The sequence below is a fragment of the Anser anser genome, assembly GCF_964211835.1.
Source record: "Anser anser genome assembly, chromosome: 5".
Classification (NCBI taxonomy): Eukaryota; Metazoa; Chordata; class Aves; order Anseriformes; family Anatidae; genus Anser; species Anser anser.
In genome coordinates this window covers 22,264,353-22,276,670 of record NC_139725.1, presented here as the reverse complement: position 1 = coordinate 22,276,670, position 12,318 = coordinate 22,264,353, and the positions used below count along the sequence as shown (strand labels likewise).

At 37.6% G+C, this 12,318-nt stretch overlaps 1 protein-coding gene across 9 annotated transcripts in view; it reads left to right on the top strand.

Annotated features, from left to right (window-relative positions):
- The window catches only part of AKAP6 (A-kinase anchoring protein 6), a 294,067-nt gene that overhangs the window by 52,465 nt on the left and 229,284 nt on the right, over positions 1 to 12,318 (top strand). Inside the window, exon 3 of one of the 9 annotated variants that reach the window (XM_083840102.1) lies at positions 9,535 to 9,579. The exons of the other annotated variants lie outside the window; for them this stretch is intronic. The gene's annotated coding sequence lies outside the window, so the exon portion shown is untranslated. The remainder of the gene's footprint in view (positions 1 to 9,534; positions 9,580 to 12,318) is intronic. 9 annotated transcript variants of the gene reach the window in all.

Below are 12,318 nucleotides of genomic sequence, written 5' to 3'. Positions count from 1 at the left end.
GCGCAGGTGCTATATGGAGGACCCTGGAGAATCTCTGCATCCTGTTGGGGTCTGAGACAACTGCTCAGCAGCTGAGCACTGTACAGAGTTAGGTGGCTGTATATGTGCTCAGGAACTGGAATGTAGCTATCTCAGAGACTTGACCAGATGCTAAGGATTTCAGACTCCTCTAGAGCTGGGTTAGTTTGATGCAAATTAGCAGCTAGGTGTTGGAATTTGGCACCTGAATGAACAGACATCTCTTGTGAATCTTACTTGAATGAATGTATGCAAAGTACTTTGCTCTGAGTCTCATAAACTTCCGAGGGAGTTGGAATACTTTTGAATAATGTTAATGGTTGTGTGATTTTTGTATAACTTTATGATCTCAGGCAATCAAAAGCTACTCATCAAAATGCTATTACAGCCAGAAGCAGGTATGATAATCTCATTTTGTTGGCTTATTGACCAATCCTTTTTTTTATCCATGTGGGTAATAACTAACCCCTTCTCATCTCTGGCTGAGGGCACAGTATGACAGTTTGGAATTGACTTATTAAGCTCCATATTTTTTCTATGCTTCTGCATGTTGTATCCAGTCGTGTCCATCATCAACATTAAAAAAGTAGTAGGGCATTGATCAGAAGTGTTTTGTTGTAGAGCACAGGTGGCATGATAATAAACTGAAACTGTTGAAACAACAGTAGATTAAAATACAAAACAGAAAAATTATTATTATATAAACATTTAGATCTGATTTTGCTGCAACAGGAGTTTCTGAAAGAACTACCTAAACAGTGGTTTGCATCTAAGGGCACAAACCTTAGTCTCTTTAAAAAAACAAAACACACACACCCCAAACAAACAAAAAAGGCAAATAAAACTACACAAAATAAAACAAAAAACCTGTCTGTCCATTCCCGTTTTTGTAACAAACTTCACCTCTTTGAGGTGATGTGATAAGCCACAAGAGCTAGCTGTGATTGATGGAGTTGGTAGTTGACAGAACCCAGCTGTAGATATGAGCTACATTAGAAAACAAGAGTTCAGTTAAAACATGTAATAAATAAAACTAACTGCTAAAGAAATGTATTCATCTTCAGTTTCTTATTTTTTGCATGTGCACCAGTGAAATTTTGAATGAAAGCTAAATTCTTTCTCATTATTGCCCTTGCTTGTTTTTATTCAGATTGTAGTACGTAGGCAAACTGAATTCTCTTTTCTCTGGTTAAATGGTTAAATGTTTATAATAAAGGAAATATTAGCGGTCTAGAGGAAGGATGAAGGACAAACTTTTGCTGCAGATCAAGATACTGTATTGTGGGAAAAACAGTGTTATGTCCAAGGAAGAATGAGTAAGGGATGAAAAAAAAGCAGTGACCTGAACAAAAGAACAAATATGCATTTCTGCAGGTATACACCTATATATGAATTCTATTCTAAATACACCATTCTATGAATATAGACATGTACACACAAAAATGAATTCATGAAAAGGAGAGAGTCCAATGTATGTTGTTGGTGTATAATACAAACTAGCTATGATTAGCCTTGTCATGTGACTGTTTTTATCAGCCTCATCTTCAGATAAATTTTATGCAGCACTCTATATTGCTAGAGTTTACTATAGCAATTACTATTTTGGTTACACGTGTTTTATTTTACACCAGTTTTGCAAAATTACCTTGAATTTATACATTGCATTACAAATCAAACTATGTACGAACTATGTAAGGTGGATAATGTACTTACTATCTTATATCATTAATGATGGGGCTTGTTCACATCAGTACAGAAAAGTTTTTCCTTTTTTTTTTGTATATGCAGTATCAATCCTAGTGACAGGTTTATCATAGATATAGCGACACAACAGAACTACCACAATTTCCTTTTCAGACAAACTTTGTAGGAATAACATTCTGGAGGAGTATTCGTAGATATGAGACATACACAGATAAGGAGGAATCACCTGTCCAGATTTTAGAGCTTTTCTGATGTGTTTTGTTTTTCACGAATAAAAATGCATATTTTCAAGGCTTGTTTGCAACATCTGTTTTGTAGAGGAGATGCATTTTTATTAATGTTTGCTTTACTGATGAGCCACTTAGGCAGACAGGAAGTTTTGCATAAATTTTTAATGAAGATTTTTAAGCAAAATGTGTGTGGAGGAAACAGTGATTAATAAGTTTACGGTGTTAAGGGCACTTTTTAGCTGAACATAGTAAAAATGGTTGCATTGTGTTCAAGAGGTATAATACATAGTGAACCTTAAAATGTGCAAATTAGCTGATAAGGAGAACTTGTGTTAATGAGCAAATAACATTCTGATGTATAGTTGAAAGTGATAGCTGAACAGCCGGTAAAGGTGGCTATAAAGGACCTTCAGATGAAGATACCAGTATTATAGGAAAATCAGGCAATGGCAGATGTTAGGACTTAGCAAAGCAATGTGGGTTTGTGGTGAGTTCAGGGTTTCTGCCTGCTGTGGGCCATGGCCAACAACTTGAGAGCAAAGCTTCTGAGCTTGGGATGCAAAATGCATTGGGGCTGTTTATACCTGCAGTTGTGTAAGAAGCAATGTGGAACTGTCAAACAAAAGCTGTGGTAAAGACAGCTGATATAAATTCTTACTGTTTAGCTGTGCCAGTGTTCTCTTGCTTGGTGTCAGCTCAGATCGTGTATAGATTGCATGTACTTTTCCCCCAAGACAGGGTCACGTTGTTTTTCGAGGCTATGAGTCATGCTTTGCTATTCTTTTCTGTGAAGCTCCGTGGAAGAGATCCAACATACAGTTCATGCAGCGTAGAAGGGAAGATATAAATCCTTCATTCTGAAATGGATTAAACTGAGCCTATATTATATATGGTGGTTGGGATTTGACAATCACATGGTGTGTCATAGCAGCTTTACAGGAACTGCGGGCAGGATTGCTGCTCCTAGAGTTATATTTGTATAAACAAGTCCGCAGCTCTTCAAAGATGGAGCAGTTCGGTGAGACAGTGAATTTTCAAGTGCTTCTATGTCAAATGAAAAAATGGCTAGCAAAATGAAACCTTAAGTAACACAGAATGCAGCAATACCCAGAAGATTGCTGTAATTATAGAATATATTTCAATGCCTTTGAAATGATGATTGTAAGTACAGGGTTTTCAGAGTCCATTCAGAAATGGTTTGAATTGAACGGGAGCATTCCATGAGCATGTCCCATATGGAGGAAAAAAGAAATACGAAGTGTAATTGTAGTTTGTTCTTCATGGAAACATTGTTGAGGTTAGGTTCTGTGAAGTTCAATACACGTTATTTTCCTTTCCTTTTATGAACTTGTTTCTTAATCCTTAAATAAAGAAGTGAGAAGAAACGGAATGAGAGGTCTCTTTACTATGTCAGTGTTTTCATGGGATATGACATGCAGACTAACACTTCCTGTCTTTCTGACTCTGCGCTTCTGGAAGCAGAGCTATTCTTTGCAGTTATGAACTGTTTATTACAAATAAATGCTTCCTTTTGAAACTTGTTTTCAGTGTCAGCAACTTTATAGTACTAATGGGCTGAATCAAACCAGTGTGATGCACTGAGAGATAGAGTCCAAACGACAGCATCCAGAACAGGCTCTCACTGCACTAGTAATTGTGTTGTTTCAGCTGTGTTTCAGCAAAGAGTATTAAAAGGCTATTCTGAAGATGATACTTTGATTATCTATTTTCTGAAGTTCTGGAAAAAGTAGTGCTTGGAAATTTATTGGACTATGTTCTTCTGCTTTGGTATGGTATAAAGTGTACAATTTTTTTTCCTAATCCAGATGGTTTTTGGTTCTGGCAGTGTTAATACATGTAGTACATGTGGGTGTTTGCTTGCTGTATCCAAGGAAAATTCTTAATCCAGGTCATTTTTCCCCCATTATATTTGATCACAGTGAACTTTCCAACTAAGGAAATATAGAAAGATACAGAGGAAAAAAAAACACAAAACAAACAACAACAACAAAAACAATCTCCTGCTTTTCATTTTAAACTGTTTTCTTTTGAGAAATGCTTTGAAATGAAATGTTCTCTTTCCAGCAAAAGAAAATATTTCAGCAATGTTACCAGATGGCAAAACCCGTTGTTTACAAAGCATCATGTGTTTACTCATGGATATTTTCACTTGGTGGGGGAGAGGAACAATAGAACAGAGATGGTTTCAGCTGCTCAGCACAGTAATGACAATAAGACAAGAACTCTAGGGCGTTATCAGAGGAACTCAGGTGCTTATTTTCCTAGTAGTTCAGCATTCTCTGCCACAGTGTTTTGAAACGTGGTATGGCCTAGTGCTTCAGATTTCTGTACTCAATATTCATTCTTCTGATTTAGCAGTTAAAAACAATTTCAGAAGACAGTCTGTGACAGTCTTTTCTGACACTTTCTTGGTTCCTAAATAGTTCCTAGGTTTTAATGCTATTAGATGTTTGCAGGTCTTTCAACCAGTCAACTCATTTTCCATTCTTGATCAGCTTCAGGTAGAGAACCCACATTTTTCTCAGTAGTTTGATTATCACAATAAATCACCATTACTGGGGGAGATTTCCTTTACAGTTTGAACCCACCTGGCTTCAACCTTTGAACCTGAGTTCTTCTGCTTTATAATAGGAAGCATCTTATTTCCAATGTTCATGTGCTCTTGGTAGAAAATGTATTGCATTAAACAGATACATCTTGAGTCTTCCAGTTTTGAACACCTCTCTCGTTCTGATAATTTCAGTGGGTTTTGCCATGTGCATGCCAGGTTTTCATGTGTACACCATGCCTTCCCACAGCATTCCATTACAGGTCTCACTATCACTGTAATTAGAAGTAGGGCTAGGTTTTTTTGTATTGTTCCTTGCACCTGTTTTGTTCCAAAATTCCTATTAACCCAGATTTTCATACCATAACATATAGTACTCATTTTGTGTTTGCCCTTAGCAACCCTTACTTTCATTCCTGAATCAAGATTCCCCCATATGTTAGTTACTCATTTCATTCCTTGATCTTGGGTGTGAAACTACATTTGCTTGGATTAAAATACATTTTATTCGATGGAGCTGGTTTACAAAAAGTATGACCTCAGTCACCAGTGAGGCTCTCTTCCTTGCAGTCGTGTAAGCGTGGAAACACTCCTTGCTGTAACAGAACTGTACTCATCCTTCTTCAGCTTTCCAGCAGTCTATCTGCAAACATTATCTGCAGTGTTTTTGTATTTGCTTTCAGACGACTGATGAAAATGGTAAATAGTACTGGGCCTTGCACTAATCCCTGTGGAGTCTCACTTGAAACAGCCTTGTTTGATTCCCCACCAAATGCTTCTTCCCAAGATCCCTCAGCTAACCACCTGTTTCTTAAGTCTTTTTAATACAAGTTCGATTCCTATTGAATAAATGCTACCTGCTTTATCAGTGTTTAGCACAGTGCTTAATCATCTATCTTACCCAAGTACATTATTATTCTTGACTTATAATTACCAGTTAGTGTGTTATATCAGTAGAGAATGGAGCTAAAATTGTTCACAGACTTAGAAAGAATGAGTGCTTTCTCATCCCACTTTTCAGTAGTCTGGGAACATAGCTTAATCAGAAGCAATAAATGTGATAAATGTCATAGTTGTGTAGTCTGCTTTATTCTTTGAGGTTCTGATGTCATACTTAACATCACTGCATGTGTTTTTCAGTGTCATTAGCCAGGGGAAATACCTGCTTGTGGTGTCTAGTGTGTTCTCTGACCTTTCTTCCATCAGGGAGAACTAAGGTAGTGGAAGACCCGTCTTCTTGCTTAAAAAGCAAGAGAAAAAGATAAATGTGGCTAGTACTGTATATATGAGAATGTGTGCCTTGCCTTTGAAAAAAATAGCGAGGCCAGGGATCATTGTGGTGGGATTAACTCAGTCTGTCTTAGCCTAAGGAAAAGTGCTGTTGTACACAGAGATGAGTTTTATCTTTTCTATAGGGTTCTGCTGCTCTGTAGAGGTTGCACGGTCTCCATCCCAGAGTTGTCAACAGTTGCGCAGATGCCCTGAATCTCATTTATGGCATGCTTCAGAGATGAGACCAAAGTCTTGGTTCTGAATGGGAATATGAAAGAAATTACTCTGTCTGGAAGTGGTGATATAAAACTCCATCCTTCTTTTTCCCCTCATCTCCCTGCACATCCTGTCAAGATAGGAGGGCTCCAGCGCTGTACCCCTCCTTGCTGTAAGCATGACCTTGGGGTTAACAGGCCTTCACTCTTCCCACAGGAAACCCTGCCTACGTGCCTGAATACAAGTAATCACTTCAAAAAGTGGGTAGGTTGTTATGGGAAAACTTGCATTATTTCAGCTTGTTTCTTCTTTCCTCACTGAAGAAATGAATTTTCTGTCTTCAAGCGTGTCTTACTTGTATCTGTTAGAGATGACTGGATCTGTTCAACCAGAAAGAAATTCAGAGCAACAAAGCGATGGGAAAGGCTGTCACTGCATATTATTTTAAGGAGTTACCGTTTCAGTTAACATTTTGTGTTAATATTCAGTACTATCCCTTATCTCTGGTAGACAAACATCTAATTTTTATACTGATATTGCTGTTTGGCAATATCAGGATAAAATAAGGTCATTAGTGTGGCAGAAGAGAATTCCAATTGCTATCGTGCTATAGTACTGTAAAATTATGGTTTCACAAACAACCAAAGATGGTTGAAACCAGGTATGCAGTAAAACTTCTACAGGGAGTAAGTGCAAATGCCAAAGTTCATCTCTTCCTTTGGTACAGCTATGTCCTTCTGATTGTTTAACGTGGATTTATATTTAAAGAATTGAAGTTGGCTGATACTCCTTTAGCACTGTTCATCCAGTGTTTAGCACTGAACAGAATTTATCAGTTCATTACATCTTTGTATTTCAATTATGTGTTTTGGTGACATACATGCATGGACTGTGTGAGTGAGTTATTTCAGAATACTCAGTGAGTTTTGATGTCGGTGTGATTCAAAAACGATTGCATGTCTTGCATAGCTGGAAGTGCTGTAACTGTTTTCTGTTGTGTGGGTTGGGACTTCCTAGCCTTGTATGACATTTTTCTTTCCTGTAGGAAGTTGGAACTTGGGGCATTTTTGTAGGATGACTATTCAACTACATTCAGTTAGTGTTATTAATTAATGAACATTCGGGATGCAATTAATCCGCACTGTTTGATATCCACATGATGTTTGTGATTAAAATCATTTAAAACTACACTTGTAATTTACCAAATGGAAGACTTCATAGTCAAATCCATGCACCCTTTCCTCCCTGGCTTGGTTTGTTTATTTTAACATCAGTGATGTTAGTTTCTTCATTTCTCTTTAACATTCACTCTTTACACTGGTTATTCACTTTCTCCCCAAGATCAGTGTGTAACTAATTTTGAAACTTTTGCTATTCAAGGAAAAGATAATAGTCATCGTGAAAATATTTTTGAGATTCAACAGCTTTGTAACACAAAGGAAATCTTCTCAAGTTTCTGTTAAATGATATTACTCAAAATTTCCAACATATTCTATTGTACTGTTCATCCTTTTGAATAATGGTACAGGCTGAATTAAGCTGAAAAGTGTTTCTGTGCTCGTCTTCGCTGCCTCTAGTGTTATATGTGCAATCAGATAGGGTAGAGTATGAACAGGACAGCATACCTGATTTGAAGAGACAGCAAATTCCTTAACCAAAAGTGAAAGCAACAATAGGGAATAAGGAATTTCAGACAGTTGAAATAGGACCACATTTCTCCAAACTGAATCTGTCAGTTAGCAGAACATATTTAATTGTTCATAAGGTAATACGCATTATATCTGAGGAATGTGTGTTTCTCAGTGATTGCTGAAAACATAGTTCTCCTAAGTTTTGATGAAGATTATCTCCAGCTGGACATAATTTGCAAGGAGGATTCTCCTCTTTCCTAAGTAGAAAGAGACTCAGGACAAGACTCAAGACATAAGGCTGCAGGGTCCTACTCTATGATTCAATTAGGATTCTAATTATGCTGGACACAATTAGAAGCCAAAGGCAGCTGAGCAGAAGAAAACATGCTCTAACGAGAGGTGTTATGTGGGCACACAGTATTAGGGACTGTTGGGGCTTCATTCCATTGCCAATAGGTGTTTCAGAGGGTCGAGAGCAGCACCAGCTCCAATGCTTGTAGCTGGTGGGCACCTCAGCAGTCAAGGACAGAATACATCCTGTTCTGGCACGTCCTGATGCTGCTGGCAAATTGTGCAAGGCTTGCTGCTGGCATGGATGCAATTCATAGTGCTAGGCAGGAAATAAATTTTTAGCAAGGATTATGAAGATATAGTGGAGAGGGACTGTCTCCAAGGTAAGAGCAGCCTCTGCTCTAAAATACCCTATATAGTCTCTGGCTGGAAGATTACAGGTTTCCCATAGCTCCTGTGTCACAGCTATCAGTCCCATGCAAATATATCAGAGATTAAAAGGGTATGGTCCCAAGTGCTGATGTTTGAATGAATGAGTTGTAGTTCTTCAAATCAATGGGATGCAACAGCTAGGGAAACTAGTTGGACTTTAAGAATTACTGGATACCACGCTGGTTTCCAGAGGGTTTAAGAATCTAAGATATACTAACTTTAGGAGTGAGAAGTTAATTCAAATAGATATGAGCATCACAACAAGGGGAGGGACAGAAAGCTATTTAACCACAGACATTTAATGAAGCTTCAAGCAGTCTGAACAAATTGTTCATGTAACTGCTGGAAGCACAGGAATACTGAGCTTGGATAAAACCACATGGGGAATTTTCAGAATGAGTACAAACATAATAAGTTTAAACTATATATGCAAATTGAAACTTTACACACCTGGTTTTGCTATCAAAGAAAAAAAGCTCTATGGGAAGTGACTATTAGAGTTGCTTCTGAGACTCGCGTTTTTTACATTATTTTTCTTCCATCCTTCCAAGACTGACCCTTTTTTCTGTTACTTACTGGCCACATGCTTACAGACCTTCCCTTTATACAGCAAACAACTTTTGGGAAAGGAAATTTTTCTCACTGCTGAGCTACTGGATGGCAGATTTTATAACTACCTTCTTGTTACACATACTGTTATGGCTTGTATAAAGGGATGTTAAACTAGCTTGTGATATCATTATTTATCTATGTTATAGTATCAAGTGTAGTCCCTGCTAAGATGATAACACTATTACATTATGTGCTCTTCAAAGAAACAGGGAGAGATACAAGTCCACTATCATCTGAAGGCTGGAAATGAACACAAAAAGTAAATTACAGCATCAAGAAAATCTAGGATTTATTTTGCAGTTCTGGTTCTTTCCTGGCACTCCAAAGAAGGAAACATCTAAATTTGCATGTAACAGACTTGTAAAAGGTCTGTGTAAATTTTACTGTCATAGATATTTGTTAGTCTTTGTATAAAGCAACATATTACTTGCTTTTATTTGCTATAATCTTCCCAGTCAGCTCCATTACAAGTGACTGGGATTGTCTAGAATGTCAAGTACGAACACTAAACAACTTGTATAATAAATCCCAGTAATTACCTTTTTAAATTCACTTACAGGTGTTGAATCACTCCGGATGTACCTGAGAAAACAGAAAATAAGAGGTGATATGCTCAAAAAAAACCAATATGGTTCTAATTCTCCTCACCTGACAAAATCTTTGAAGTTCAAAAGGCAAAAATGAAGCGATGAATCTGGGTGATTCTTTAGCTATAAAAATGCTTTGACATGGCTGAGTACTTAGGCACATAAATAGGTATCACATACAAGTCTAGCTGGACAATTTATATAATTAAACACATAATTTGGTATTTCTTCAGAACAGCTTCAGCATAGGCCAAAACTCTCATTAAGCCAGATACAGTAATTAAAATATTGAAGGGAAAATAACACAAAGAAATCCCTGGTCTAGATGCATGGTAACATTATACAGACTTCAAAATACAAATCTGAATACAGATGTGATCAAAACTATGGGAAAACCCTTTGTATTCAGGTTAGATGATAAAATCACTATGCTAAATGCTAGAATATGATAATTTAAATGGAATAAACTAGTTTTGAAACTTGCAACGACACGATGACTTCCAGGAAAAAATCAGTCCAGAGAGCAAACTAGATGTAATTTATGACATGTACGCATGAGCATTCATATTCCCAGTTTGGTTCAAACAGATTGCAAAGCATATTACAGTAAAAAAGGAAAAAAAAATCACTGATGTCAAGAAGGGTGGAGTTAAGATTGGAGGAGCTGACAGTTATGTTCATAACTTCATGTTACTTCTTAAGCAAGTGATAAGGGATAGTCTTCTCCCAGGAAAGAGCCATGGAAACAGTTCCTGTTTAGCAAATGTATGTCTTCCACTTTAATTATTTAACAGGAGTGAAACTGGGTTGCCCTTCATAAATAAGGTGTTCCCGCTTCTCTATTCAAAGCGTGCCACTGTTGTGTCATTGCTACTAGAGAGCCAACTCAGGCAGCCTGGAGGGAAGATGGTAAGTACTGTATGCTCAGGGCAGCTGTTAGGTTCCTTTTACCCTTTTCTTCACAGCAAGTTAGTATTTATTACCCATAGTGCTTAAAATTCCCAGTTAAAATTCGGCTCCATTTTGTTACTGTTGGTGCATGCTAGAAAGAGTTTTCTGATCTGAGGGTCTTGCTTGTCAAAGTACAGAAAAGAACGGCATGGAGAGGTGATTTGCTTATTCAACAAACTGCAGAATTGGGAATGGAGTGAAGTTGTCTGACATGGCTTGTTCGTTGTCTGAATGAAGAATGTAGATGAGCAGTGCTGTGAATGACAGCACTAGTGAGAGGGAAAGTATTTTCCATGTTGCAGAAATCCCTACCTGACAAACATTCCTTATCAGAGCACGATTTGTTCCTCCTGAAAATGTTGATCACGAAGAACAAGCTTGGTAAAGGCAATTATCTTATGACACTGTCCATCATAAATGACTACTTCATGCTTAAAGAAGCTTTTTTTAAGCTGTCACAGAGTAACATAGTTTTCATTCCACAAAGAATCATCTGTAACCCTTTTAAAATCAAATTTTCTGAACGTAATGGACAAACAGATCCATTCATCCATGATGCAGTTTGCCTTTCCAAAATAAATTTGTTTAAACCAGAAGCATCTGTTCCTTTTTAAAATATCATCAAGGGGTGTAGTTACCAATTAGAAGAAGAGTGATGCAGAAAACATCCATGTCAACTTAATTTTATCAGATTTTGGCAACTGCAAAGAAAATTACCTTCCCAACAGACTGTTCATCTCTCCCTCCCTCTTAGCTTTTTCACTGCTTTCAAGATTTTTCTGGAAAAAATAGCATCATTTGTGACAGGCTCTATAAACAGCATTTAATTCCACAGCTGTTGAGAACACAGACATTTCCAGCATTTTCCATCATTTCTGCTGGTAGTTTCTGGCAGCTGGAACATCCATGTTTGTTGTTTTCTATTACTAGACTCCAGAATATTTGAAGTTCATTATAGCCTCTTCTGTATTTACAAGACAGACCATGGATCTTTTTTCCTTTTTTTTTCTCCTCTGTTCTGGAGCCCTAGTGGCTGACCTAGAACAGGTAAACCTCAGGGACCTCTGCCACCAACTGCCCTCAAATTTATTTCAGCTGCTTGTTTGAGTTTCCACTCCTTACCACTGAATAAGTTGGTCATCAGGGTCAGGTGCTGCTTATGCATTTCCCAAACAGCAAGATGAATATCCATGGACAGCGCAGGATAGAAAACAATATACCCAGAACGTAGCTTAAGTAGGCCATAACTTTAATGAATCATACATAGGAACTCTCTAGTGATAACTTATTTAGTACAGGTTGTCTCCTTACTGCTACTTTGCTCAAGCAGTTAAGCAATGGTTGTTTGTTTGCTTCTTCTGTTAGCACTGAAGGATAATAAGGACAAGAACGTACCTCACATCTTGTCCAAATTAAATTAGTCACAATCACTCTACAACTCAAGATTTCAAGATTTTTTTTTCTTCCAGTTCCATGTTGTGTATGAAAGAATGTAGGACGTTGGTTTTCCTGTATGCCTGACCACTTTTCTGAAGGCTTGGCTACTCAAAGTACATGAGTGAATAACACATGCTAAATCTGAGGCCACGTGCCCAGGGGAGAAACACTTTCTCATGTTCGGTAAAAGAAAGCCATGGTGGTGGTTTTTCCTCCATACACTGATGACGATTACAGAAATCATAAACCAAGTTGGAGGTTTACTTTCTCCTCCTTCTTGGAAGTGGCATCCACTGTCAAAGAAAGAGCTTTAAGCAGAACTTTATGAGGTGCTTTGGGTGGAGATTTCTCAGTTGTTCTGGTTTAAT